The sequence below is a fragment of the Salvelinus sp. IW2-2015 genome, linkage group LG32 (genome assembly GCF_002910315.2).
Source record: "Salvelinus sp. IW2-2015 linkage group LG32, ASM291031v2, whole genome shotgun sequence".
Classification (NCBI taxonomy): domain Eukaryota; kingdom Metazoa; phylum Chordata; class Actinopteri; order Salmoniformes; family Salmonidae; genus Salvelinus; species Salvelinus sp. IW2-2015.
In genome coordinates this window covers 3947039-3972899 of record NC_036871.1, presented here as the reverse complement: position 1 = coordinate 3972899, position 25861 = coordinate 3947039, and the positions used below count along the sequence as shown (strand labels likewise).

Below are 25861 nucleotides of genomic sequence, written 5' to 3'. Positions count from 1 at the left end.
ATGTTATTTGGCAGTTTGGAAAGTTTTTTTTTACAAGGTTATCTGTTATCACACTGCTGCCATAAGTCTATTTCCTCCTTAGTGATAATTAGTTCAGTCCTACTACCCACCCATGTCTATGTTCATCCTAATTCAATAGTATTCTTAAAATATGCCAACAGTATTGTTGCGCATGGAAAAGTAGCCTAGAGCAGTACGCTTGACTGCCTGCCTAGCATGCCTATAAGGTGCCATTGAAGCGTCCGGGCATGTGACGCTTCAATGGCAACACGTCCCACAGCATGCGGGGCCATCATCGGTCTGCGTCCCGCTGCAGCTGTGACTTCTCAATGGAGCTCATTGTAGCGACAACACGTAGTTGGAGCTAGGGAGCTGAGCAGCGCAGTTATTGCAATCACGTTAAGCGCGCTGCTGTCTGTTGCAGTGGCATCGTCCTGACTGTGTGTGAGAGAGGAAGACATCAAACGACCGTAGTGGTAAGGTAGGGCTTATAAGATGTTACAGTGAGGCATCCTCAAGACTTCAACTATGGCAGAGTCTTTACAATGTGTTGGATTCTTTTTTAGAGCATACATGCGGTAAAGAGATCAATGGAACGCAGAACGTAGGGGATAGAAGAAGAATACTGGATTGGGCATATTCAACAAATCTAACAAAGTAGATATTCCTCAATTGTATTGTAACAGGCCCACAGTGTGGTTACTAAAGTCCGATGTGCATATATTTGGCTGTTTTCACTGCATAACATTTAGAAGTAGTCACTTTTCATGTTTAGAAGTGTCTGTTAAATGCGAACTCCCGTTCGTATAAGCTGGTAGAAATAGGTGGTAGTCAGTCGTTTTGAACTGTACTGCAGGTGACGATGACGTGAACATGTATTGGGGCTGACATCCATACATTTTTCTTGGGGGCAATGAGAAGATTCGGTATCTTTACCCCGCGAATTTCCATTAATTTGGTCAAGGTCCATTGACTTCTTTACCGCATCTATTGGCTATGCGATTGCGGTTTCCTTTTGAGTGCGTTTCGGAGCGCGAGAAAAAAAGGTATGAACCAGGATTCACTTTATATTATAACTGTCCAATTTTTATGCTTTGGATATTTTATGAGTTCTAGTATATTTCTTTGACACACATGTTCTGTATGAACTAAAAACGCATGTTTCTTCAAAACTGACTAGATATGGCTTTATTCTCAGTAGAATTTAACCTTAAGGAATCTGGAAGAATATAACAACTTGGAATTTTAAATTTTTTAAATGTTTAAATCCGAAAAGATCTGTTTTGCTTAGCCTATTTCTCAATTTCCTATAACAGTGATGTTTCTTGCATGCGATGTATAATTGCATAATATGATAGTGATGCCTCTAATGAATATCGAAAACGATTGCATCGCAGACTCATGTATTAGTATTCCGTAGGCAATATTATAAAGCTGTATAATTATGGATCGGGCTACCTATACAGCGGCTCATGTTGCTCATACATTTTTTATTAGTTCAAACTTTTATGTATATTAACCTATACATCGAGACTATTTTATATGACATATTGGACGAATGGGAACTATCATTATCATGAATAATTGGTAAAGTAGGCTAGACTAGGCTATAATTTGCGTGTCCTCAAAACATTTTCAGTTTATTAGTGCGTAGGCCTATACGTTTGAGTGACACTTTGGGTTTCATAATAAATATAGGCAATCATATATGGCAGATAATGTGGTTAACTCTTGTTGATATGAAATGACACAGTATCATTCCATGTCTAACATCTCTGCATCATTCATCAGTCGAGTCAATGATTGTGCCGTTTGAATAACGGTCTTTCTGGTCCAGAGTATAGGTTTTATTTTGTCCACTGGGTGGCGTGGATGATACTAGCCTATAGTTTGTAATGATTTGGGGTCCCTGTTCTAGCAACATCATGATCTGTAGGTCTATAGCCTACGACAAAGCAAAGTTATTCGATATAACTCTTCTGATTTTAACATTTGGGGGGATGCAAAGTCAACAACTACTCTATGTTTGAAAAACATATATTAAATAGACAATAGTTTATGTAGGCCTACAAATTGAGATGTTTTAGAAGTTTCACAACTTATACTTTTCTTTAACAATTTAAGACAATATTTGCCCAATATTAGGCCGTAATACTTCCCCAAACAGATTGTTGTTTGATATGTGGGAGGCAGGTAAGATGAACTGAAAGGTTGATGTTTCGAATCTCAGTGCTGACAAGGTGGAAAATCAGTCTGTATCCTTGAGCAAGGCACTTTACCCTAATTGCTCATGTAAGTCCTTCTGGAAAAGAGTGCATACTAAAATATAAATATGTTGATTTCTCTGCTAACCCTGGTCTAATATTTTGCGCAGAGGGAGAGTGCTCCCTTCTCGCTTAGTTCATGGTTCCGACTATGCTTGTTTTATTTCCAAGCAACTTGTTCACCAATGACAGTGAAGTGAAGAAATTGTCCATGGTGATATTCCTCTCCTTGCCAGTGTAAGGTTCCACAAGCCTCATCACCACATTCTCCGTCACTCGCTCACCTGCTGCCCGATGTGGATCTTTTTCAGCGCGTACCGTTCTGGTTTGTTTGCGTTTAGGCCTCAAATGTGTAGGTTCAAGCTGAGGCTCAGAATCAGAAGAGTAATCATCAGAGATGTCATGATTCATTTCTTTCCCACCGTCTGAGTCCTTATCATTCAGATATTGTAGCAGCGCTAACGCAGCATGTACATCCATTCTCCTTGGTCTTCTTGCCATTGTAAATTACACTCGCTCTCACTGTGTACTCCAAGTTAGCCAGAGTAGACTGATAAGACTGCTTGGATTTGGTGGACTGATATGGAGTACATTCCATTTTGAGATTATAATTAGAATATATCTATACAATAGAATGGCCCGCCCTGTTCTTCTGTCACAATTGGTGATTACAGAATTATGCATTGTTTGCTTCCCCTTGCTCATCAACTCACCCATTCTCCGCCTTTCTTCTCCATCATACTTTACTTAATTTATTTAATCTATTGTTATATGTGTGAAATTAGTTTCATATAGTTTAGCTGCTGTGCAGGTCTGTTTATTATTCCGACTGAGCTCGAACAACGAGACAAGATTGAAGATGATGATGTAGCCCACGTGTTTACCTTAACACTAGAACCGCTGGGCCTCGAGGGGCCCCTTGTAAAGGGGTACATAACTGGTGGCAGGGAAGTCAGACGCAGGAGAGCAGAACTAGGTAGTAGCCGGAGCAGTTTAATCCAAAAACCAACGGCATAAACATACAACAGAATATGGGTACAAAAAAAACGAAGCGCACCAGTAAAGAAGTGCACAAGCACTTACAACAAACAATCCCACACAAAGACATGGGGGGGAACAGAGGGTTAAATACACAAAAATAATTATGAGGGAAATGGAAACCAGGTGTGTTGGAAAACAAGACAAAACAAATGGAAAATGAAAAGAGGATCAACGATGGCTAGAAGACCGGTGACGCCAACCGCCGAACAAGGAGAGGAAACGACTTCGGTGGAAGTCGTGACACCCCTTTTCAAGCTAACAAGCCGTCATTGTGACTGCAACATTCTAAAAGTGTAATTAATACATTTATATATGCTATCTCTAAAATAATAATGTGGTTGTGCTCACGAAGGTGTTAGGTAACACTAGAATACAATTTATTTCCCATTTTAAATAGCTAAATAGCATTTTCATAAGTTTATGTTACTGTAAGCTATATGTAAAAACAAAAAACACAAACGTTCAATCAATTTTATGCGTGGCATTCTTTTGTTACAACTATGAAACAAAAACCATATGTGTTGGAAGATGGTAAGAGCTTCTATTAATAAGTATTTATTTAAAAAAATACCCCAATTACAAAGATGCACGGTCAGCAGAACACGGTCAAAGGATGAAAACAGTAGCCTTAACATAATTACAAGCGCCACGTGTGCTTGATAAATAGTGAAAATCAGCACAAAAGCAATAATGGCATTATAATGAATATAAGTGTCAATATGACAGCAGTCAAAAATAGTCCATTATTGTCAGCTTTTGCTTGCTTACATTGTTTGCGTTTTCACGCAATGGCATCAGTGTGAGGGTGTTGGTGAATGGAAAAATGCAGAGTCAGGCGCAGGACACAGACATGAGTAATAGTCCAAAATGTACTCAAAATATAAGTAAAGTTCCAACAAGGAAAAACACAATAATCCAGAGCACGAACCCACATGACCAACAATAACGCACAAAACAGAGAGGGGAGTCAGAGGGTTAAATAAGGAACATAATTAATGGAATGGAAACCAGCTGTGTATGATAAAGACAAAACAAAACGAAAATGAAACATGGATCGGTGGTGACTAGAAAGCCAGTGACGTCGACCGCCGAACGCCGCCCGAACAAGGAGAGGGACCAACTTCGGCCGAAATCGTGACAGTACCCCCCCTTGACGCGCGGCTCCAGCAGTGCGCCAACACCGGCCTCGGGGACGACCCGGAGGACGAGGCACAGGGCGATCCGGATGGAGGCGGTGAAATTCCTGCAGTACTGATGGATCCAGGATGTCCTCCACCGGCACCCAGCATCTCTCCTCCGGACTGTACCCCTCCCACTCCACGAGGTACTGAAGGCCTCTCGCCCGATGTCTTGAGTCCATGACGGCTCGCACAGTATACGCCGGAGCCCCCTCGATGTCCAGAGGGGGCGGAGGAACCTCCCGCACCTCAGACTGCTGGAGCGGACCAGCCACCACCGGCTTGAGGAGAGACACATGGAACGAGGGGTTAATACGGTAATCAGGGGGGAGTTGTAACCTATAACAAACCTCGTTCAATCTCCTCAGGACATTAAATGGCCCCACAAACCGCGGACCCAGCTTCCGGCAGGGCAGGCGAAGGGGCAGGTTTCGGGTCGAGAGCCAGACCCGGTCCCCATGGTGCCAGGGCCTCACTGCGGTGGCGGTCGCTACTCGCCTTCTGCCGCCTGATGGCCCGTTGTAGACGCGCATGAGCAGCGCCCCATGTTGCCTCCGAGTGTCGAAACCATTCATCCACCGCAGGAGCCTCGATCTGGCTCTGATGCCAAGGTGCCAGGACCAGCTGATAACCTAGCACACACTGGAAAGGGGATAGGTTAGTGGAAGAGTGGCGAAGGGAGTTTTGGGCCATCTCCACCCAGGGGTCCTGGCAATAGGACTGCAGAAACCTACCCACATCCTGGTTGACTCTCTCCACCTGCCCGTTACTCTCGGGGTAAAACCTGAGGTGAGGCTGACCGAGACCCCCAGGCATTCCATAAACCCCGTCCAGACTTTAGACGTGAATTGGGGACCCCGATCAGAAACTATATCCTCAGGCACCCCGTAGTGCCGGAATACGTAGGTGTACGGGGCCTCCGCAGTCTGTAGAGCCGTAGGGAGACCGGGCAAAGGAAGGAGACGGCAGGACTTAGGGTAATACCACGATCCTGGTTGTTGTGGATCGTTTTTCTGTGACGGGGGAAGATCCATCACGAAATCCACCGATAGGTGTGACAACGGTTGTTGTGGAACAGGAAGAGGCTGTAATTTCCAGGTGGCAGGTGTCTAGGTGCCTTGCACTGGGCGCACACTGAGCAGGAGGAAACATAAACCCTCACGTCCTTAGCTAAAGTGGGCCACCAGTACTTCCCAGCAAGACAGCGCACTGTCCGGCTGATGCCAGGATGACCAGAGGAGGGTGACGTGTGGGCCCAACAGATCACACGATCGCGGACATAAAACGGAACGTACAGACACCCAACTGGACACTGTGGGGGAGTGAGCTCTGCACGTGACGCCCGCTCGATGTCCGCGTCCACCTCCCATACCACCGGTGCCACCAGGCAAGAAGCTGGAATTATGGGAGAGGGATCCGCGGACCGCTCCTCCGTGTCATACATCCGGGACAGTGCGTCTGCCTTAATGTTCTGGGAACCTGGTCTGTAGGATAGAGTGAAAACAAAGCGGGTGAAAAACATGGCCCACCTCGACTGGCGAGGGTTCAGTCTCCTAGCTGCCCGAATGTACTCCAGATTGCGGTGGTCAGTCCAAATGAGGCAAGGGTGGTTACCCCCCTCAAGCCAATGTCTCCATGCCTTCAGAGCCCTGACAACAGCCAACAGCTCCCGGTCCCCCACATCATAGTTTCGCTCCGCCGGGCTGAGCTTCTTCGAAAAGAAAGCGCAGGTGCGGAGCTTTAGTGGCGTACCCGAGTGCTGAGACAGCACAGCCCCTATCCCAGCCTCGGACGCATCCACCTCAACTATGAACGCTAAGGAGGGATCAGGATGAGCCAGCACGGGTGCCGAGGTAAACAGAGCCTTCAGTTGACTAAAAGCCCTGTCCGCCTCAGCTGACCACTGTAGTCGCACCGGTCCCCCCTTCAGCAAGGAGGTAATGGGAGCCGCTACCTGACCAAAACCCCGGATAAACCTCCGGTAGTAGTTGGCAAACCCTAAGAACCGCTGCACCTCCTTTACCGTGCTTGGAGTCGGCCAATTACGCACGGCTGAAATGCGGTCATTCTCCATCTCCACCCCTGACGCGGAAAAGCGGTACCCTAGGAAGGAGATGGACTGTTGGAAGAACAGACATTTCTCAGCCTTGACGTACAGGTCATGCTCCAACAGTCGACCAAGCACCTTGCGCACCAAAGACGGTCCCGTGTGGCTCAGTTGGTAGAGCATGGCGCTTGCAACGCCAGGGTTGTGGGTTCATTCCCCACGGGGGGACCAGGATGAATATGTATGAACTTTCCAATTTGTAAGTCGCTCTGGATAAGAGCGTCTGCTAAATGACTTAAATGTAAATGTAAATGTAAAGACACATGCTCGGCGCGTGTAGCGGAGTATATTAGAATGTCATCTATATACACCACTACATCCTGAAAATCTCGTCTACAAAGGATTGGAAGACTGATGGAGCATTCATCAACCCGTACGGCATGACGAGATACTCATAGTGCCCAGATGTAGTGCTAAATGCCGTCTTCCACTCATCCCCCGCCTTGATACGCACCAGGTTGTAAGCGCTCCTGAGGTCCAATTTTGTGAAGAAGCGCGCCCCGTGCAATGACTATGTCATACTGGCTATGAGAGGTAGTGGGTAACTGTATTTTACCGTGATCTGATTCAAACCTCGATAGTCAATACACGGGCGCAAACCTCCATCCTTCTTCTTCACAAAAAATAAACTCGAGGAGATGGAAGGCCGAATGTATCCCTGTCCCAGAGATTTGGTGACATATGTTTCCATAGCCGCCGTCTCCTCCTGTGACAGAGGATACACATGACTCCTGGGAAGTGCAGCGTCTACCAGGAGATTTATCGCACAATCTCCCTGTTGATGGGGTGGTAATTGAGTCGCCTTCTTTTTATAGAAGGCGAGTGCCAAATCGGCATATTCGGGGAGAATGTGCATGGTGGATACCTGGATTGGACTCTCCACCGTAGTGGCACCTAAGGAAACACCTACACACCTCCCTGAGCACTGACGAGACCATCCCTTGAGAGCCCTCTGTTGCCACGAAATAGTGGGATCATGAAAGGCCAACCAGGGAATGCCCAACACAACAGGAAATGCAGGAAAGTCGATCAGAAAGAGACTTATTCCCTCCTCATGATTCTCCTGCGTTATCATACGGAGTGGAGCTGTGACCTCCCTGATTAGCCCTGACCCCAAAGGACGACTATCTAAGGCATGTACAGGGAAGGGGACATCAACAGRAACAATAGGGATCCCTAAACTAAGTGCAAAGGTACKGTCAATAAAGTTCCCAGCTGCGCCTGAATCTACTAGCGCCTTATGCTGGGAATGCTGGGAAAACTCAGGAAATGCTATATACAACCACATGTGTGCAACAGGGAGCTCTGGGTGAGGTGTGTGCCTACTCACCTGAGATGATCCACCAGTGCTCCGCCTGCCACCTCGATTACCTGGGGAACCTCCCCAGTACCGACCAGCAGTGTGTCCTCTGCGGCCACAGGTGGTGCAGGGAACGGTCCCCCCTCCGGTCCCCCTCATAGCAGCACCTCCCAGCTCCAATGGGGTAGGATCAGAGGTGCTGGTGGATGGAACTGACGGACCCCGATCTGGACGTCTGCAGGAGGCCAACAGGTTATCCAGCCAGATTGATAGGTCCACCAGCTGGTCCAGGTTAAGGGTGGTGTCCCTGCAGGCTAACTCCCTACGAACGTCCTCACGTAAACTACACCTGTATTGGTCGATCAGGGCCCGCTCTTCCATCCTGCGCCGGCGGCCAGAGTTCTAAAGTCCAGAGCGAACTCTTGAGCGCTCCTCATCCCCTGTCTAAATGGAACAAGCATTCCCCCGCCGCTCTCCCTTCAGGTGGATGATCGAAAACCGGGTGAAATCTTCGTAGTTGTCCAACGTCGGGCCTTCTCTTCCCCAGATGGCGTTGGCCCAGACCAGTGCTTTTCCAGTCAGACAAGAGATGAGGGCGCTCACTCTCTCGCGTCCCGAGGGGGCCGGCTGAACAGCTGCCAGGTAGAGCTCCAGCTGGAGTAGGAACCCCTGGCACCCGGCAGCCGTTCCATCTTACGATCCCGGGAGCGAGAGCCGAATCCCACCGGATCCTGATGGAGGTGTGGACATCTGGGTCGGTTGTTGTGGGAGCTGGAGAGGTGCTGATGGGTGAACCGGAAAACCCCCTCTCTCCCATCGGTCCATGGTTTGCAGTACGATCCATGGCTGTACCGAGACTGTAACATGGTGCTGCTGAACACGCTCCTACATTGCGAGAGGAGGGCTGGCTGTACCTGCTGACTCCATTTGTGGTGCTTTATTCTGTGAGGGTGTTGGTGAATGGAAAAATGCAGTCAGGCGCAGGACACATGAGTAATAGTCCAAAATGTACTCAAAATATAAGTAAAGTTCCAACAAGGAAAAACACAATAATCCAGAGCACTAACAACACGAACCCACATGACCAACAATAACGCACAAAACAGAGAGGGAAGTCAGAGGGTTAAATAAGGAACATAATTAATGGAATGGAAACCAGGTGTGTATGATAAAGACAAAAAAATGAAACATGGATCGGTGGTGACTAGAAAGCCGGTGACGTCGACCGCCGAACGCCGCCCGAACAAGGAGAGGGACCACCTTCGGCCGAAGTCGTGACAATCAGTTAGATTTCATTTAGCGGTTATCCCTTGTCCTAACAGTCCACACAAATCTTTGCCACTGTCACTTACTTGAAACATCACACAAAAACTTAACTTGCAGGCGACATGAGTGTCTTGGGTTCTGTTCTTTGTTCATCTGGCCATCTGGCACTTTCTCCTCCAGGTGCTGTACGCAATTTGGCTCGCGCAAAAGCTTGCATGGAAACTTTGCTGCGGCCTTGGCCCTCATATGTCTCTCACGTAGCCAGTATGCTAGACTCATGGTGAAGTCTCTCCTGGGCATGGTGTTGTTCATGCACTGCTTGAACAACACTTGTGTGTTGATAGCAGCCAAGTCAAGCATGTTGTAGAACACAGTAACAGGCCAGCAGCGGGTGCCTCCTTTCACACAGTACAACCGTGCCATCTGATCCAAAACATCCACCCCAACCTATGGAACAGTATATAGTAGAAAACATTATGATTATTGTCCCTTAGGAAAAACAACATGTATTATACAGAAGAGCATAATGCATTGCATACGTTTACCGATATATGGCAATGTAATATTTACATATCTTGTTTGGTTGTAGGGGCGTAATAGTATCCGGTTTTCTCTTTATTGTCTCCCTTTCAATGGCAACTGTCGGATGCATTGTGCTCATGACAGAAACACTCTTTCTTGCCTTGATTTGGTATAGTGTGACTGTTGTCTTGTCATTTTTTAGCACCGTTGTGGAGAACAACGGCTGTGCAGGTCCATTATTTTGCGCAGAGGGAGGGAGCACCCGTCTCGCTTAGTTCATGGTGCCGACTATGCTTGTTTTATTTCCAAGCAACTTGTTTGCCAATGACAGTGAAGTGAAGAAATTGTCCATGGTGATATTCCTCTCCTTGCCAAAGTTGTCCACCGGGGCCTCCCACTCCTCTCTCTGTTCTGGTTAGAGCCAGTTTGCGCTGTTCTGTGAAGGGAGTAGTACACAGCGTTGTACGAGAGCTTCAGTTTCTTGGCAAATTCTCGCATGGAATATCCTTCATTTCTCAGAACAAGAATAGACTGACGAGTTTCAGAAGAAAGGTCTTTGTTTCTGGTAATTTTGAGCCTGTAATCAAACCTACAAATGCTGATGCTCAACTAGTCTAAAGAAGGCCAGTTGTATTGCTTCTTTAATCAGAACAACAGTTTTCAGCTGTGCTAACATAATTGTTAAAGGGTTTTCTAATGATCAATTATCCTTTTAAAATGATAAACTTTGATTAGCTAACACAACGTGCCATTGGATAATGGGCCTCTGTACGACTATGTACATATTCCATAAAAAATCTGCCATTTACAGCTACAATAGTCATTTACAACATTAAAAATGTCTACACTATTTCTGATCAGTTTGTTGTTATTTTAAATGGGCAAAAAATTTGCTTTTCTTTCAAAAACAAGGAAATGTATAAGTGACCCCAAACTTTTGAACGGTAGTGTATATGTTGTTATATGTGTGAAATTAGGTTCAGTATAGTTTAACTTCAGTTTTGAGGCAAATACCGGGCTGATTATCAACTGGACACCGCATATTTCATTGGAGGGGCAACGGGTGAAAACAATTGAAATAAAGACATCCCTTCCTAAAACTGGTTTATAACTCCAGTTCTATTTTTGATATTATGATTCGAACAACATCAATCTGTTATATAGACTTATTTAGGCAAATTCAAGGACGGAGGGGGGCATGACTTTAAAAATGGGAGAGTAATACAATAAATATATTCATGAGCTGTCAAAATTACTGATTTAGAGGTTCTAGTTTTAAGCCGGTAGGCCATGATAAGCAATCACAGCGCAGGCACTGCATCACATGTTGATTAGGGCCCTATACTTACCGCCCTAATGTCCTATAGAGATGCGTATAATGTGTGTGCCATCTGTATTGTGAAAAATAAATAGGCCTATGTTAAACAAGTCATCTACAAATAGAATCACATTACTCTTGGAAACAATGTGGAAGATTAATAAATTAACACACTAATCATGAAATAGGCCTAGGTTAGTTGATGACATGTTATTTGCAATAAGCATGTTGCTTTGAATACTTAAGTCTGTGCTTGCATGTAGCCTATGCTGTGTCAGGGTGTGTTTTGAATAGTCAATGTGTTAATTAAGAAGGACATCGAGTAGCTTGCAGCATACGCACAGGGCAAAATTATTAGGTTATAGTTAATGCTTAATGCCATCGGAAAAAACCTAGAAGTGATTTTAATTTTTTTTTACGATGGATTAATTCATTTTAATTAAAAGTTTTGTAAGAGTCAATTCACATTTGGTTAATTGATTAGGCTGAGTTCTGGTATGGAAATCATCATGCCTTTCCGTAAGCTATGTCTCCAAAGTGTTTCTCAACTACATGCATGATAACTTCTGCCTCAGTCTCTCTACCACAATAAAGAGATGAAAATTGAGTCGGCTAGCCATTATAACAAGGCTATGTTACCAGTCACTCCCCACGCTGGACTTTATGTCCAGATGACAGGAGTGGCGTGCACTCTCTGTGTTTGAGCGATCACTCCCCAGGAGGCTGCAGTTGTTCCCAAAGCGTGGTCTTGTGCTCTAAATGCCTGTGTTTGCACTTCACTCCAAGGGAGCTCTCTGTTTCTAGCAAATGGTTTGAGGAGAAGAAGGGACATAGAGTAGTGGGAGAGGGGAAGGGGGTTAGATATGGAGGGACGGTGGTGGTGCAAACGCTTGAATTGCGCACGGTTTGAATGCGCTCTCTAGAAGCGTGCGCTTTCCGCCTGTGCAATGCGCGTCAGATGGCAGGAGAGTCTAATGAGACTTCATCATCCTGTCTCAGTCCATTTGGACAAGCCGCAGAACATTGCTTCGGCCAGTACCAAGACCGACAACAGGCATATTTCAGGACTGGGACGAAAAAAAGGTGGGAAGCGAAAGAAGGGAGGAGGGTGAGGGCAAAGAGAAAATAAGGACAACTCTACTTGGTGCTCAGTTGCATATAGTGCTTCATATAGCAACTCCTGCAATAGCCTTCTTTGTTGGTTTCACACTGTAAGCCACATAGTACCAGACCTGGCGCTTGGATAAAGTGACTAAGGGGGCAGTTGAAATCGTCGAGGGGGCAATTTTGGGGAGGATTCTTGCATTGGAATTACAGTGCCTTCGGAAAGTATTTTTTTACGTTGCAGCCTTAATCTATACACAATACGGCATAATACGGCATTTTAGACATTTTTGCAAAATTATATATTTTTAAACGGCAATACCTTATTTACCTTATTTGCTATGAGACTTGAAATTGAGCTCAAGTGCATCCTGTTTCCATTGATCATCCTTGAGATGTTTCAACAACTTGATTGGAATCAACCTGTGGTAAATTCAATTGATTGGACATTATCTGGAAAGGCACACACCTGTCTATATAAGGTCCCACAGCTGACGGTGGAAGGAATTGTCCGTAGAGCTCCGAGACAGGATTGTGTCGAGGCACATATCTGGGGAAAGGAACCAAAAAATATCTGCAGCATTGAAGGTCCCCAAGAACACGGTGGCTCCATCATTCTTAAATGGAAGAAGTTTGGAACCACCGAGACTCTTCCTAGAGCTGGCCGCCCGGCCAAACTGAGCAATCAGGGGAGAAGGGCCTCTGTCAGCTGGTAGGTGACCAAGAACCCGATGCTCACTCTGACAGAGCTCCTCTGTGGAGATGGGAAAAAGTTCCAGAAGGACAACCATCTCTGCACCACTCCACCAATCAGGCCTTTATGGTAGAGTGGATAGACGGCAGCCACTCCTTAGTAAAAGGCACATGACAGCCAGCTTGGAGTTTTCCAAAAGGCACCTAAAGATCTCAGACCATGAGAAACAAGATTCTCTGGTCTGATGAAACCAAGATTGAACTCTTTGGCCCGAATGACAAGCGTCACGTCTGGAGGAAACCTGGTAACATCTCTATGGAAGACTCCATGCTGCAATCGCTGCCGAAGGTGCTTCAACAAAGTACTGAGTAAAGGGTCGGAACACTTATGTAAATTTGATATTGCAGTTTTTTTGGTTTGATAAATTAATAAAAAATTCCCAAAACTTGTTTTGCTTAGTAGTTATGGAGTATTGTGTGTAGATTGATGTGGGGAAAAAAACTATTTAACCAATTTTAGAATAAGGCTGTTACATAACAAATTGTTTAAAAAGTCAACGGGTCTGAATACTTTCCGAAGGCACTGTATATTATATTTAATACCTTCCCAAGTTCTCTCACGTCACCCCGCTCCTCCGCTCTCTCCACTGGCTTCCAGTTGAAGCTCGCATCCGCTACAAGACCATGGTGCTTGCCTACGGAGCTGTGAGGGGAACGGCACCTCCGTACCTTCAGGCTCTGATCAGGCCCTACACCCAAACAAGGGCACTGCTTTCATCCACCTCTGGCCTGCTCGCCTCCCTACCTCTGAGGAAGTACAGTTCCCGCTCAGCCCAGTCAAAACTGTTCGCTGCTCTGGCACCCCAATGGTGGAACAAACTCTCACGACGCCAGGTCAGCGGAGTCAATCACCACCTTCGGAGACACCTGAAACCCACCTCTTTAAGGAATACCTAGGATAGGATAAAGTAATCCTTCTAACCCCCCCCCTTAAAAGAGTTAGATGCACTATTGTAAAGTGGTTGTTCCACTGGATATCATAAGGTGAATGCACCAATTTGTAAGTCGCTCTGGATAAGAGCGTCTGCTAAATGACTTAAATTAAATGTAAAATGTAATTAATTATACAATAATATCCATAACAAACATTCTAAATTCATAGGGGAATATGTTGGGATTAACAGTAACTTCACTGATGAATATATGGGGCATTGATAAATATTCTCAAAACAATTGACACATGAAACATATGTGTGTACGAATTGGCGGGAGTTAGTGTGCAATAGTGGAGAGAGACGTGGATATATAGCGTATCTTCGCCACCACACCTAACCTTATTCTGGTCTCGACATTTTAAATTATGCTCGAGATACATTCCTCACACATAAACAGTAACCTCAAACATTGTCAGGATGTAGCAGTGTTCATTTTCCCTTCACCTGAAATCATTTCGGTTCAGTAGCACTACCCAGACTAATGGACATGTGACATCAAGGCAGAAGGACACATTCCAAAGAGCACTGGGTACATGATAAATATTGACCAATATGGTATGTCCATTTGATGAATTCTAATATCCGTACATTACTGACCTGTAACTGAAAATGTTGAAGTGCGTTAGCTAAAACCCTAAGCGAGGTGACGTCAGACTTTTGAATGCTGGCGGTGCTTTCACTCTAGTGGTAGCATGAGACTGGCAGAGCCTGCAAAATGACCTCCAGCAGTCCACAAATGTGCATGTGTCTGCTCAACAGTCAGAACAGACTCCATGAGGGTGGTATGAGGGCCCGACGTCCACAGGTGGGGGTTGTGCTTACAGCCCACAACGTGCAGGACGTTTGGCATTTGCCAGATAACACCAAGATTGGCAAATACGCCATGGCGCCCTGTGCTCTTCACAGATGAAAGCGGTACACTGAGCACTGAGCACATGTGACAGACGTGACAGATTCTGGAGACGCCGTGGAACGTTCTGCTGCCTGCAACATCCTCCAGCATGACCGGTTTGCACATTTGTGCCTGCTGGAGGTAATTTTGCAGGGCTCTGGCAGTGCTCCTCCTTGCACAAAGGCGGAGGTAGCGGTCCCTGCTGTGGTTGTTGCCCTCCTACGGCCTCCTCCACGTCTCCTGATGTACTGGCCTGTCTCCTGGTAGCGCCTCCATGCTCTCGGACACTACGCTGACAGACACAGCAAACTTCTTGCCAAGCTCGCATTGATGTGCCATCCTGGATGAGCTGCACTACCTGAGCCACTTGTGTGGGTTGTAGACTCCGTCTCATGCTACACTAGAGTGAAAGCACCGCCAGCATTCAAAAGTGACCAAAACATCAGCCAGGAAGCATAGGAACTGAGAAGTGGTCTGTGGTCACCACCTGCAGAACCACGCCTTTATTGGGGGTGTCTTGCTAATTGCCTATAATTTCCACTTTTGTCTATTCCATTTGCACAACAGCATGTGAAATGTATTGTCAATCATGTGTTTCTTCCTAAGTGGACAGTTTGATTTCACAGAAGTGTGATTGACTTGGAGTTACATTGTGTTGTTTAAGTGTTCCCTTTATTTTTTTGAGCAGTGTATAATGTTTACATTCTCAACTTTATTTTTCATGTTCACGATTAATTTGATTTTGAAATCAATACATATGGCGTGAGCTTGACCCCATAAGGCTAAGCCCCCTTTAGCCCCCTCGCGGATCCGGGTATGACACACACACACCACCAAACACACACAAACAAACAGAGAGTCCTGCTTTGAAAGAGGAGCTATTTGTCCTGTGAGAGTGAAGCAGGGATATGGCTACAGAGATGTGTAAATCTTGCCCGGGGACCCACGGTGCCCTTGTGTGCACTGTGTACACACCAGAGAAGAGAGGGAATTACTGGTTGTGTGTGTGTGTGTGTGTGTGTGTGTGTGTTCATGTGTGCATGCGTGTTTGTGTGTGCGGGGCTGATGGGGGGGTTGGAAACTCGTTGGCAAAATGTTTGGTGGGATGGAATTCAATCCAATCGTGCTTTCTCAGCTATGCACCTTTTAAAGCCAATGTTCCAGTGTTCGCAGAGACCGCATTCAACACTCCCCATGTCTGATTGGATTGAATCCCAGCCCCAGTCTAGGCTACAGAGTCAACAGGGTTAAGTGGAATAACATAACGTAGGCTACCATCAAGTTTATATACACAGCAGCACCAACTCACAGGGCTGAATTCAGTCAAATCGGCATTGCAGTAGTTTAGCATGTTAACATATCGCTTCTCTTGTTGCCAAATCAAATCTCAGAGCGATATTGGGTAGTTTCAAAGCACCAGGCAAAGCACTTCAAAGCACTTCCCCTCACAGGAAGATGCTTCAGAATAAGTCATATGTGTGTAAATCACTCCTCAGCTTGATGTCTCCACCCGCTGCTTCAAATTGCTAGCTTTTTGGTGGCGCAGCTGGCTACGATGTTGTCAACAGGGCGGTGACGTGTGCAGGACAGACGTCCCTAGATCCAGCCCACGGCTGTGAGTTGGTGAGGGAGGAAAAAGTAATGATAAGCAAACAGCGTGATGCCTGTTACCTGTGCATGACTGCTTGTCCAGGATTTTGTTGGCTAATATAAATAAAGATTTGACATTGCCAAGACAGGTCAGGAGAAATGGAGAAGTGTGGAATCAGTCAGGTCTGCCCCTCTTCTCTGTGGCCACTGAACAATAATGACTCCTATCTCAAGGGTGAGGGTGAGCAAGGATAGGACATAACACGGACATCAGTTTCTCATAACTCCATTCAATGTTCGCAGACCGGGGTTCAGAAAGTATTCGTTTCCTTAAAAATATTTTGATATAGCCGGCCCAAATCGCTCGCTAGCTTTTTTAGTAACAAACTATTTCTCAAGCAAGAATTTTGCTCATACTGTGGGAGTGGACTGAGTGGGGAGGGGAAATCTAGCTGTTATTGGTAGAGAGGTTCGGAACTCTTTGTTATTGGTCTATTAACCAATTTACCCCCTGGTGATCCCGCCGATGCAAACTTGCTGATTAGAAGGTCCTGTGTAGGTTGTATTTTCAACCAGCAACTATCAGGAAATAACACTGATACATTTTTTTCAGACTTTTACAGTGTTAGTTTCATCAGCTGTTGTACAATAGGATAAAAACACAATTGTTTTGACTGCACTGGGCCTTTAAGAGCCCAGTGCAGTCAACTGTTTCATTGCATGGAGTGCCAGATGGACGGGATTGCACTTTTGGGACAACTCCACTTGTTCCATTGTGCCGGGCAAGCTAAATCAAGCGCTACTAGCATATTTTAAATAACTTTCCAGTAGTAGTTGAGCCCCAGTCTGGTAGTCAGGTCCGCCCTAACGTCACGTGCTATACACGCTTATAGGCTCTGCTAGTGCTGTCAGATACATTGTAGTGTAGTCACTCGAATGTACAGCAACGAGTCGTCTAGAATAGTAATAAATAAAAATCATATGGGTGGCCCCAGCGAGAACCAAACCCACTACCCCTGGCGTTGCAAGCGCCACACAGGAATAGAATAGTGAAAACTGAATCTGACATTCTAGGTGATTATATCCAATAGCTGTGTTTACCATTTCCTGAACTCTCCAGTTGTTCAATTCAACAGACTGTATTGCATGTATGCTGTTTAGAGACGGTATCTATCTAATCGGTTACTAAGCACTTGTAATTCCCTGTAAAGTGAGGCTTATAAAAGAGATTAGAGGGTTCAGATAAGACATTTCCTCTTCATGCAAGTGTCACCTCAGCAGCGGTGCAGCATGTGGGAAGAGAGAGAGAGAAAGAGAAAAAGAAAGGGAGTGAGAGAAGGAGGGAGGGAGAGAGCAAAAGAAAGGGAGAGATGGATGGATGGATGGAAAGGAGACTGGATAGAGGATGATCAAAGAGAATGGCATAAGTTCATCTTGCACCTCTGAATCCAAGGGGCCTTGTGAATAGTGAGGAGAGTCTGTGGGTTTATTTTTGTAATTTTAGTATTTTTAAAAAGTATTACATTTTAGATTTTTTCACCTTTTTTTTACACTCCAAAAACAAACGTATACATTCGAACAACAACTTGACCAACAATGACTACCTCTCATCTGCTCAGACCCGCATGCTCACACCCCCATCCCTAGTGCCTACATTATTGTTAGCAACTTAGCCTTAAATTGTACCAATTCGTTTTTCTCGGTGGCCCATGCTATTTCAATGTTTCAATAATAAATCGTAAAAATTTTCCATTGTGTCCAAGTTTTGCTATACACTTTTTCAAGATTTGTGATGAAAAGAGAGTTGTCCAGCCAATCGTGCTACACCCCCATATGCCATGTCTTGAAATATGCAGACTGTCACGGCCGTTGAAAGAACTTGACCAAAGCACAGTGTGGTGGGCGTACATATTCCCTTTTATTAGGTGATGACGCCGACAAAACAATAAACAATCGTGAAGCTTAAGGCTAAGTGCCACAAACAAAGTTAACTTCCCACAAAGACAAGTGGGAACCCTACCCGGCCAAAACATAGAAATACAAATAATAGAACGAAAAAACATAGAATACCCACCCCAAATCACACCCTGACCAAACCAAATAGACATAAAAAGGATCTCTAAGGTCAGGGCGTGACACAGACGGATTAAAGTAAGTTTACATTGTATTACTTCTAACAGCCAACTTTTAGCTCTGCCGACAACTTTAGGACTTTATAGCATTCCCAGAAAGCATGGGTTATTGAATCATTACAAGTTTACACATGAGACATGACTCTGCCAGTCGTGCTTTAGCATTTGTGAAATTTGTCTTTTGTATAATACATTATATACATTAGTTTATACTGGATTGAGCATACATTTTTGCTAAGTGTAATTTCATTAGTTATGCTCCAACTTTCCTTCCTTTTTAAGTCTTTGTTCCAATAATTTATATTTTTTCTAAGAGATTGTTAGTTGAATATGCTCTCTGCAAGGTTTTGCATATCTTCCCTATCATATGAACATCCTTTTCTGATTTAAATAAGATTACCTCAATCCAAAAGATTTCAAATCGAAATGTTGTGATTTGCAACTTTTAAGTTGCATGTATTTGACTATTGGTCAGTCCAAAATTACCTTTTAATTCTGTCATGGACCTAATTGTATTTCCTGTTACCAAGTAATTTGTGGTTTCTATGTCTATAGTTTTCCATGTGGACCAATTTATCAGTGAATTCTGAAATCTATCCAAGCATTGTTCCATAAGGTTGTTTTTAGTGAGTGATGTTGGTTCTTGTTGAAGAAATTACATTTTCTTCCATGTTGTTATAGTGTTCTTAACTATGAAGTTGTTAGCTTTATCTTTTGAAAATAGATTCTGGGGATGAGAATGTGCATCTTCAATATGTACAGATTGTTCCTCTTTAGGCACTAGCCACACGTTTCAACAATTACTTGTCCACTAGGGGTGTTGTGGATGCATATATGTTGCAAGTAAAAGCCTTGGTTAGTGAGTTGATACAATTCCAAGTCAGGAAGGTTAAAAAATTAAGCAAATTCATACTTGATCCGAAAATGTGGTTGCAGGCTTCGCAATGGAGGGTGTGACGCAAATGCGGAGCCTCCGGAGGAACGCAGAGGCCAAATCAAGCTCTCTACCGTATCGGTAGCTGTGCGCCTCTCAAATTTGGTAAAAATCCGGAGGGCTCTGTATAGCTCTGCATTGACATGTTTGGTTGCAGTATGTGGGGGCGGTACGTCCTGTATGAACACAAACTTCCTTGACAACTTCCTTCACAATAGCTCTGCTCCGCTAAGCGCAAGAAGTAGGAAGTATGAAAGCCATGAAGTCTGCTGAGGCTGCATCGCAGTAGATGCTGTAAGGCCAGCCTTTTAGGAAGATGTAAAACTTTGCTTTTATTCTATGAATTTTATTTCCCCATATAAGGTCTGTTATACTTATTTAGAAGAATGCTTTAGGTGGTGTAATTGGTATTACCGAAAATAAATACAAAAACTTTGGCAACAATGCAATTCTAAAGATGTTTATTCTAACTAAGATTTATGGGAAGTTTATTCCATTTAGTTAGATCTGTTTTCATATTGTTGAGTAATGGAATAAAGTTATCTTTACATGTTTGTTGTTTGTTGTCACTTATTAAGCATCCTAAGTATTTAATATATGTTTTGTGAACATCTAAATAGCCAAATACAAATCCCCATGTCGAACCAAATATTGTATATCAACACGTCCTGTCATCCGTCAATCAAACTGCAAAACAAAAGTGCTGTCATTCACTCATCAAACCAAAACCAACCTTAAGGCTCAAGTTTAGGCGTGAATTCCGAGTGGTTAGACTTAAGGTTTGCATTAAAACAGACAAACTAAAATGAAAAAACAAGTGCCTAGCACTGGGAATGTACCCACAATGTTCGGAGCCATAGCTCACTTGTTAGCCCATCCTCACCCCCATCGACAACACCCCTAGTTGACAAGTAACTGTCGAAACGTGTGGCTAGTGCCTAATCCACTGGAGCTTTGGCTTGTTTATGTTAGTATATACTGTGAATTGCATCAAGAGAGATAACAATATTGTTAGATATTACTGCATGGTCAGAACTAGAAGCACAAGCCTTTCGCTACACTCGCATTAACATCTGCTAACCATGTGTATGTGACAAATACAATTAGATTTGATTTGATTTAGTTGGGCCACTTATGGACATTCAGAGACTTGTCCCGAATCTACTCCTGCGTTGTTTTCGCTGTGTGCTTAGGGTCCTGTTGGAAGGTTAACCTTCGACCCAGTCTGAGGTCTTGAGTGCTCTGGAGCAGGTCCTCAACTGGTAGCTTCATTAAATAGTACCCGCAAAACACCAGTCTCAACGTCAACAGTGAAGAGGCGACTCCGGGATGCTGGCCTTCTAGGCAGAGTTCCTCTGTCCAGTTTCTGTGTTCTTTTGCCCATCTTAATCTTTTATTTTTATTGGCCAGCTTTTTCTTTGCAACTCTGCCTAGAAGGCCAGCATCCCGGAGTCGCCTCTTCACTGTTGATGTTGAGACTGGTGTTTTGTGGGTACTAATTAATGAAGCTGCCAGTTGAGGACTTGTGAGGCATCTGTTTCTCAAACTAGACACTCTAATATACTTGTCCTCTTGCTCAGTTGTGCACCGGGGCCTCCCACTCCTCTTTCTACTCTGGTTAGAGCGAGTTTGCGCTGTTCTGTGAAGGGAGTAGTACACAACATTGTACGAGATCTTGAGTTTCTTGGCAATTTCTCGCATGGAATAGCCTTCATTTCTCAGAACAAGAATAGACTGACGAGTTTCAGAAGAAAGTTCTTTGTTTCTGTCCATTTTGACCCTGTAATCTAACCCAGAAATGCTGATGCACCAGAAACTCAACTAGTCCAAAGGCAAGTTTTATTGCTTCTTTAATCAGAACAACAATTTTCAGCTGTGCTAACATAATTGCAAAAGGTTTTTCTAATGATTAATTGGCCTTTTAAAATGATAAACTTTGATTAGCTAACACAACGTGCCATTGGAACACAGGAGTGATGGTTGCTGATATATGTGCCTATGTACATGTATGCCTATGTACATATTCCATAACAAATCTGACATTTCCAGCTACAATAGTCATTTACAACATGACCAATGTCTACACTGTATTTCTGATCAATTTGATGTTATTTTAATGGACAAAATGTTTTGCTTTTCTTTCAAAAACAAGGACATTTCTAAGTGACCCCAAACTTGTGAACGGTAGTGTACATTTGCAAACATTTCTTAAAACCTGTTTTCGCTTTGTGATTATGGGGTATTGTGTGTAGATTGATGAGGATTTTTTTTTTTAATCCATTTTAGAATAAGTCTGTAACGTAACAGAATGTGGAAAAAGTACTACGTTTCTCCTCCTCTGTCAAATTACCAATTTGCCTGTTGTGCATACCTACAGCATTTATATTCTTCCTTTCTCCCTGTGAGCCTTCAGAAATTCCACTGGAAGCCCAAATGTATGCTTTGAACCTTGAGGGTGTCCTCTTGGTCTAAAGATTAAGATTAGGGTTCACGAGAATTCACGAGCAGGATACCAGGGTTTGAATCCCACCAGTTACAGTAGGGCAGTGGCGTGCCGTGGGCCTGGGGCCTGGGCCTTCAGTGAGGTACTACACAGTCCCACCCGAATTAATCCACCTCTTATTTGGACCATTTTCTTCCATTTGGTGCCTAGTCTTACATGGCCAGCCTTCCTAATCCTGTCTTCTTCTCTTGACTATTGGCTCTGAGTAGAAATGATGTTTCCCCTCAGGAGATGCTTGTGTTTTGTAAAAAAGAAAAAAAGAAATGTTGTCCGTGTCTCTTTTCCTATCATGTCGGACTAAGTTTTGGTTGTCATTTGTTTTGTATCATATGCATGCTAGCTTATTGCAAGTCAGAATTATTTTGGAACTTCACCCATGCAAAATATTTTATTGGTTTGATAAGTGGCAACGCATCACTAGCTTCCGTACTCCACACCTTTTATCGTCTTTCTGAAAGGAGAACTTCTCTAATCTTTCGAACAGTAATGTGATTAACATGGGCTGACATGGCTAGCCTCACAAGTCAGACACAGGGTTTTCAGACAAGTTTCCCTTATGTGAATTTTTTTCTCACATGTTTATTTAGACCACTCCCATCCAGGGACCAGGGACAAGAGGACTAGTGCCTCTAACACCACTGAAGACCACACATTTTTTTTTAACCTTTATTAAACTAGGCAAGTCAGTTAAGACATTTGTTTTATTTACAACGACGGCCTACCAAAAGGCAAAAGGCATCCAGCAGGGACATATATATTGTGGCAAACCTCTTCAAGGTTATGAGCGTTTGTCACAAATTAAGTGGGAAACTGTCACCAAATTACCCCAGAATGAGAGTTCTTTCGAACAGGACAGTACCTGTGTGTTTGTCTCTCCGTCCTGATCCACCCAGGTCATAGGCAAGGTCAAGGATAGCAGGGTTCGGTACACGAATCGGGTTCTCAGTAGGTCCAGGTCCAAACGCCAACAGGTAAGTCCAAAACAGTCCAGCTCATACACAGTCAATCCAGCCAATATCTATTGTCTCTTTCTCTATGGTTCACAGATCCTTCCAGCCCTCACTTCCTCTTCCTGGTTTTTCTTGACCCTTTATTGTGTGTTGGCTCCACCTTCTGGGGTTCCCCTTGCTTCTGGGACTTGTAGTTTTGGCAGTCGGCCATTTTGTGATATGTAGTTCTGATCGGGGTGGCCATTTTAGTGATCGGGCAGAGCCCGTTTATTAGTTCTGCTCTCACATATCTGCCATTTATCACTCGACCCCCTTCTTTGCCACATATCTCCCCCCTAATCCGACCCCTAGGTCGGGCTACCGCAGCAAAATATGCGTGCATGCGGGATAACCCTCCACATTTCCCATTTCCTTCCTGCTTTGTGTTTCAAGTCAAAGTGAAACGGTTGGAGACTCAAAACCACCGCATCACCCGAGCGTTCTTCTCTTTAGCCCTATGCATCCAGGTGAGTGGGGCATGGTCACTGATGAGGGTGAAGTGGCGCCCCAGCAGGTAGTATTTCAGGCTTTCTAGAGCCCACTTTACTGCCAGCGCCTCTTCTCAACGACCGCGTAGTTGGTTTCCCGTGGTTCCAGCTTCCTGCTTAAACAGGATGGGGTGTTCCACCCTTCTCCTCTTGGGATAGCACTGCTCCCAAGCCGACCTCTGAGGCATCCGTCTGAACACAAACTCTTTCTCAAAGTCTGGTACCCAGCACTGGATTACAGCAGAGAGCCTCCTGTAATGTCCTAAATGCTTTGGTGGCCCTTTCATCTCCCATTTGACCATGTTTGGCCCTCTGGCTCTAGTCATGTCGTGAGTGGGGCGGCCACTGTGGCATAACTTGGGATGAACTTCCGGTAGTAACGGTCAGCCCTAGGAAGGCTCGAACTTGCTTCTTATTTACTGGTTTCGGCCATTCTCTAATTGCCTCCACCTTCTTCTGTTGGTTTGATTAACCCTCTTCCCACGGTGAATCCCAGATACTCTGTTTCCCCTAACCCCACATAACACTTGGCAGGGTTCGCCGTGAGCCTGCCTTTCTAAGAGCGTCTAACACCGCCTGTACCCGGGTAAGTGGGATTCCCAATCAGGCTGTAGATTCCCACGTCATCTAAATAAGCTGCGGCGTATGCCTGGTGCGGTTTTAGGACCTTTTTCATGAGCCGTTGAAAGGTAGCTGGGGCACGTGTAAACCGAATGGCATGACGGTGTATTGAAACAAACCGTCAGGAGTTGCAAAGGCTGTCTTTTCTTTGGCCCGGGGGTCAGAGGAATTTGCCAGTACCTTTTGTCAGGTCCAGGGTCGTAATGTACCGAGCTTTACCAATTTTCTCCAGTAGTTCGTCTACTCGGGGCATGGGGTAGGCATCAAACTTGGAGATTTCATTTACTTTCCGAAGTCGTTACAAAACCGCAAAGACCCATCGGGCTTGGAGACCATCACAATTGGGCTAGACCACTCACTATGTGACTCCTCGATCACTCCAGCTGTCAACATTTTCTCTGTCTCTGCTCTAATTGCGGCCTGTCGAGCCTCGGGTACCCGATATGGCTCATGCTCACTTTTCTACCTGGTAGGGAAACGATATCGTGAGCCGTAACCTCAGTTCGGCCGGGTACCTCTGAAAACACATCTCTGTTTTTCTGGATCAGGGTCTTTACTTCCTGTACTTGTGCTGGGGACAGAGTAGGTGAAATATTTACTTCGGCTGCCTCCTGAGTGTGTTAGGGTATGTGACCATTAGTGTTTCTCTCTCTCTCCATGCTTTTAACAGGTTTATGTGATAGATCTGTTCCTGTGGCCGTCGACCTGGCTGTCGGATCCGATAACTTACTTCTCCTATTCTCTCCAGTACTTCATATGGTCCTTTCCATGTGGCTAGTAGTTTGCACTCTACCGTGGGGATCAGCACTAACACCTTATCTCCCGGTTGAAATTCCCCAGGGTAGCCTGCCGGTTATAAGTGTGCCGCTGGTGCTCTTGCTTGCTGCAGGGTTGGATCCTGGTTTTGGGCCATCCCAAAATTAGTCAAGGACCCTGCCAGGTCTGCTGGTTCTAGATCGTCAACCTCTGGATTCAGATCGACCCCAGCCCCACTAGTACCGGGCTGTTCGTTGTCAACGAGGTTTGCCACTTCATCCTCATCCTCCCCTACTAGCACCTGTGAGGTTGGCCCTGGGAGACCTCTTTTCTTGGCTTTGGTTGAAGGCCCATGCTTCTTCCTGCTTGGTCAGGGTTGTTGGCTTCTCAAATATGCCATTATTTTGGCCTAACTTCGCAAAGTTAGGAAGTGTCTACCCAATATTACATCATATGGCATCTTTGGGACCACGCCGACCTCACAATTCAGCAGATCGTCCTCTGTTTGTATGCTCACTAAGGCTGTGGGTACAGACGGGTATCCCCATGAATGCATGTAACACTGATATCCTGACTTGTATCCAGTTTATGAGTTGGCACTAGGTTTGCAACGACCAGGGTTAGCATACTGCCAGAATCCAGCAGTGCTTCAACTCTTTCCTTTCAACCGTCACCCTGCACATATGTTTGTTTCTTGATCTTTCAAGTACAGTGGTTACAACAGGACATGCATACCACATATCATCTTCTTTTTCACCGAGGTTACATTGCATTGGCTCTTTCTTTAATAGGGCAGTAGGCTGCAATATGTCCTGGTCGATTACAATTGTAACAGATAATAGGCATTCGGGCGGGAGACCCCTCGACCCCGGTCCCGGTTTCCGTTTTCTCCCTTAGTGTCTCGGCCGATTCTGATTCTTTCCTCATGCCCCCACGCTGCTCTCTTCCCCTCCACCTGTTGGGACAGTCTTACCCTGTCCGCTGGTTCGCCCAGCCTGGGGAATGGGAATCTTTCCTCCTGTGCCTGCTCAGCTGTTCCTGCCGTACAATACCGTTCAACTAGGCCACGAGATGGTCGGCGGAGAGTACCTCGTTTGGCCAACCCATCGTCGCACTTCTTGGGTAGACCTCGCTGAAACTGGTTGAGTACGATGGTCTCGACAATTCG

General features: G+C 45.0%; 1 protein-coding gene across 1 annotated transcript in view; it reads left to right on the top strand.

Moving 5' to 3' along the window:
• The first annotated feature begins 292 nt into the window (after nt 1-292).
• cdh7a (cadherin 7a) overlaps nt 293-25861 on the top strand; it is a 171899-nt gene continuing 146330 nt past the window's right edge. Inside the window, exon 1 of the mRNA XM_023978068.1 lies at nt 293-476. The gene's annotated coding sequence lies outside the window, so the exon portion shown is untranslated. The remainder of the gene's footprint in view (nt 477-25861) is intronic.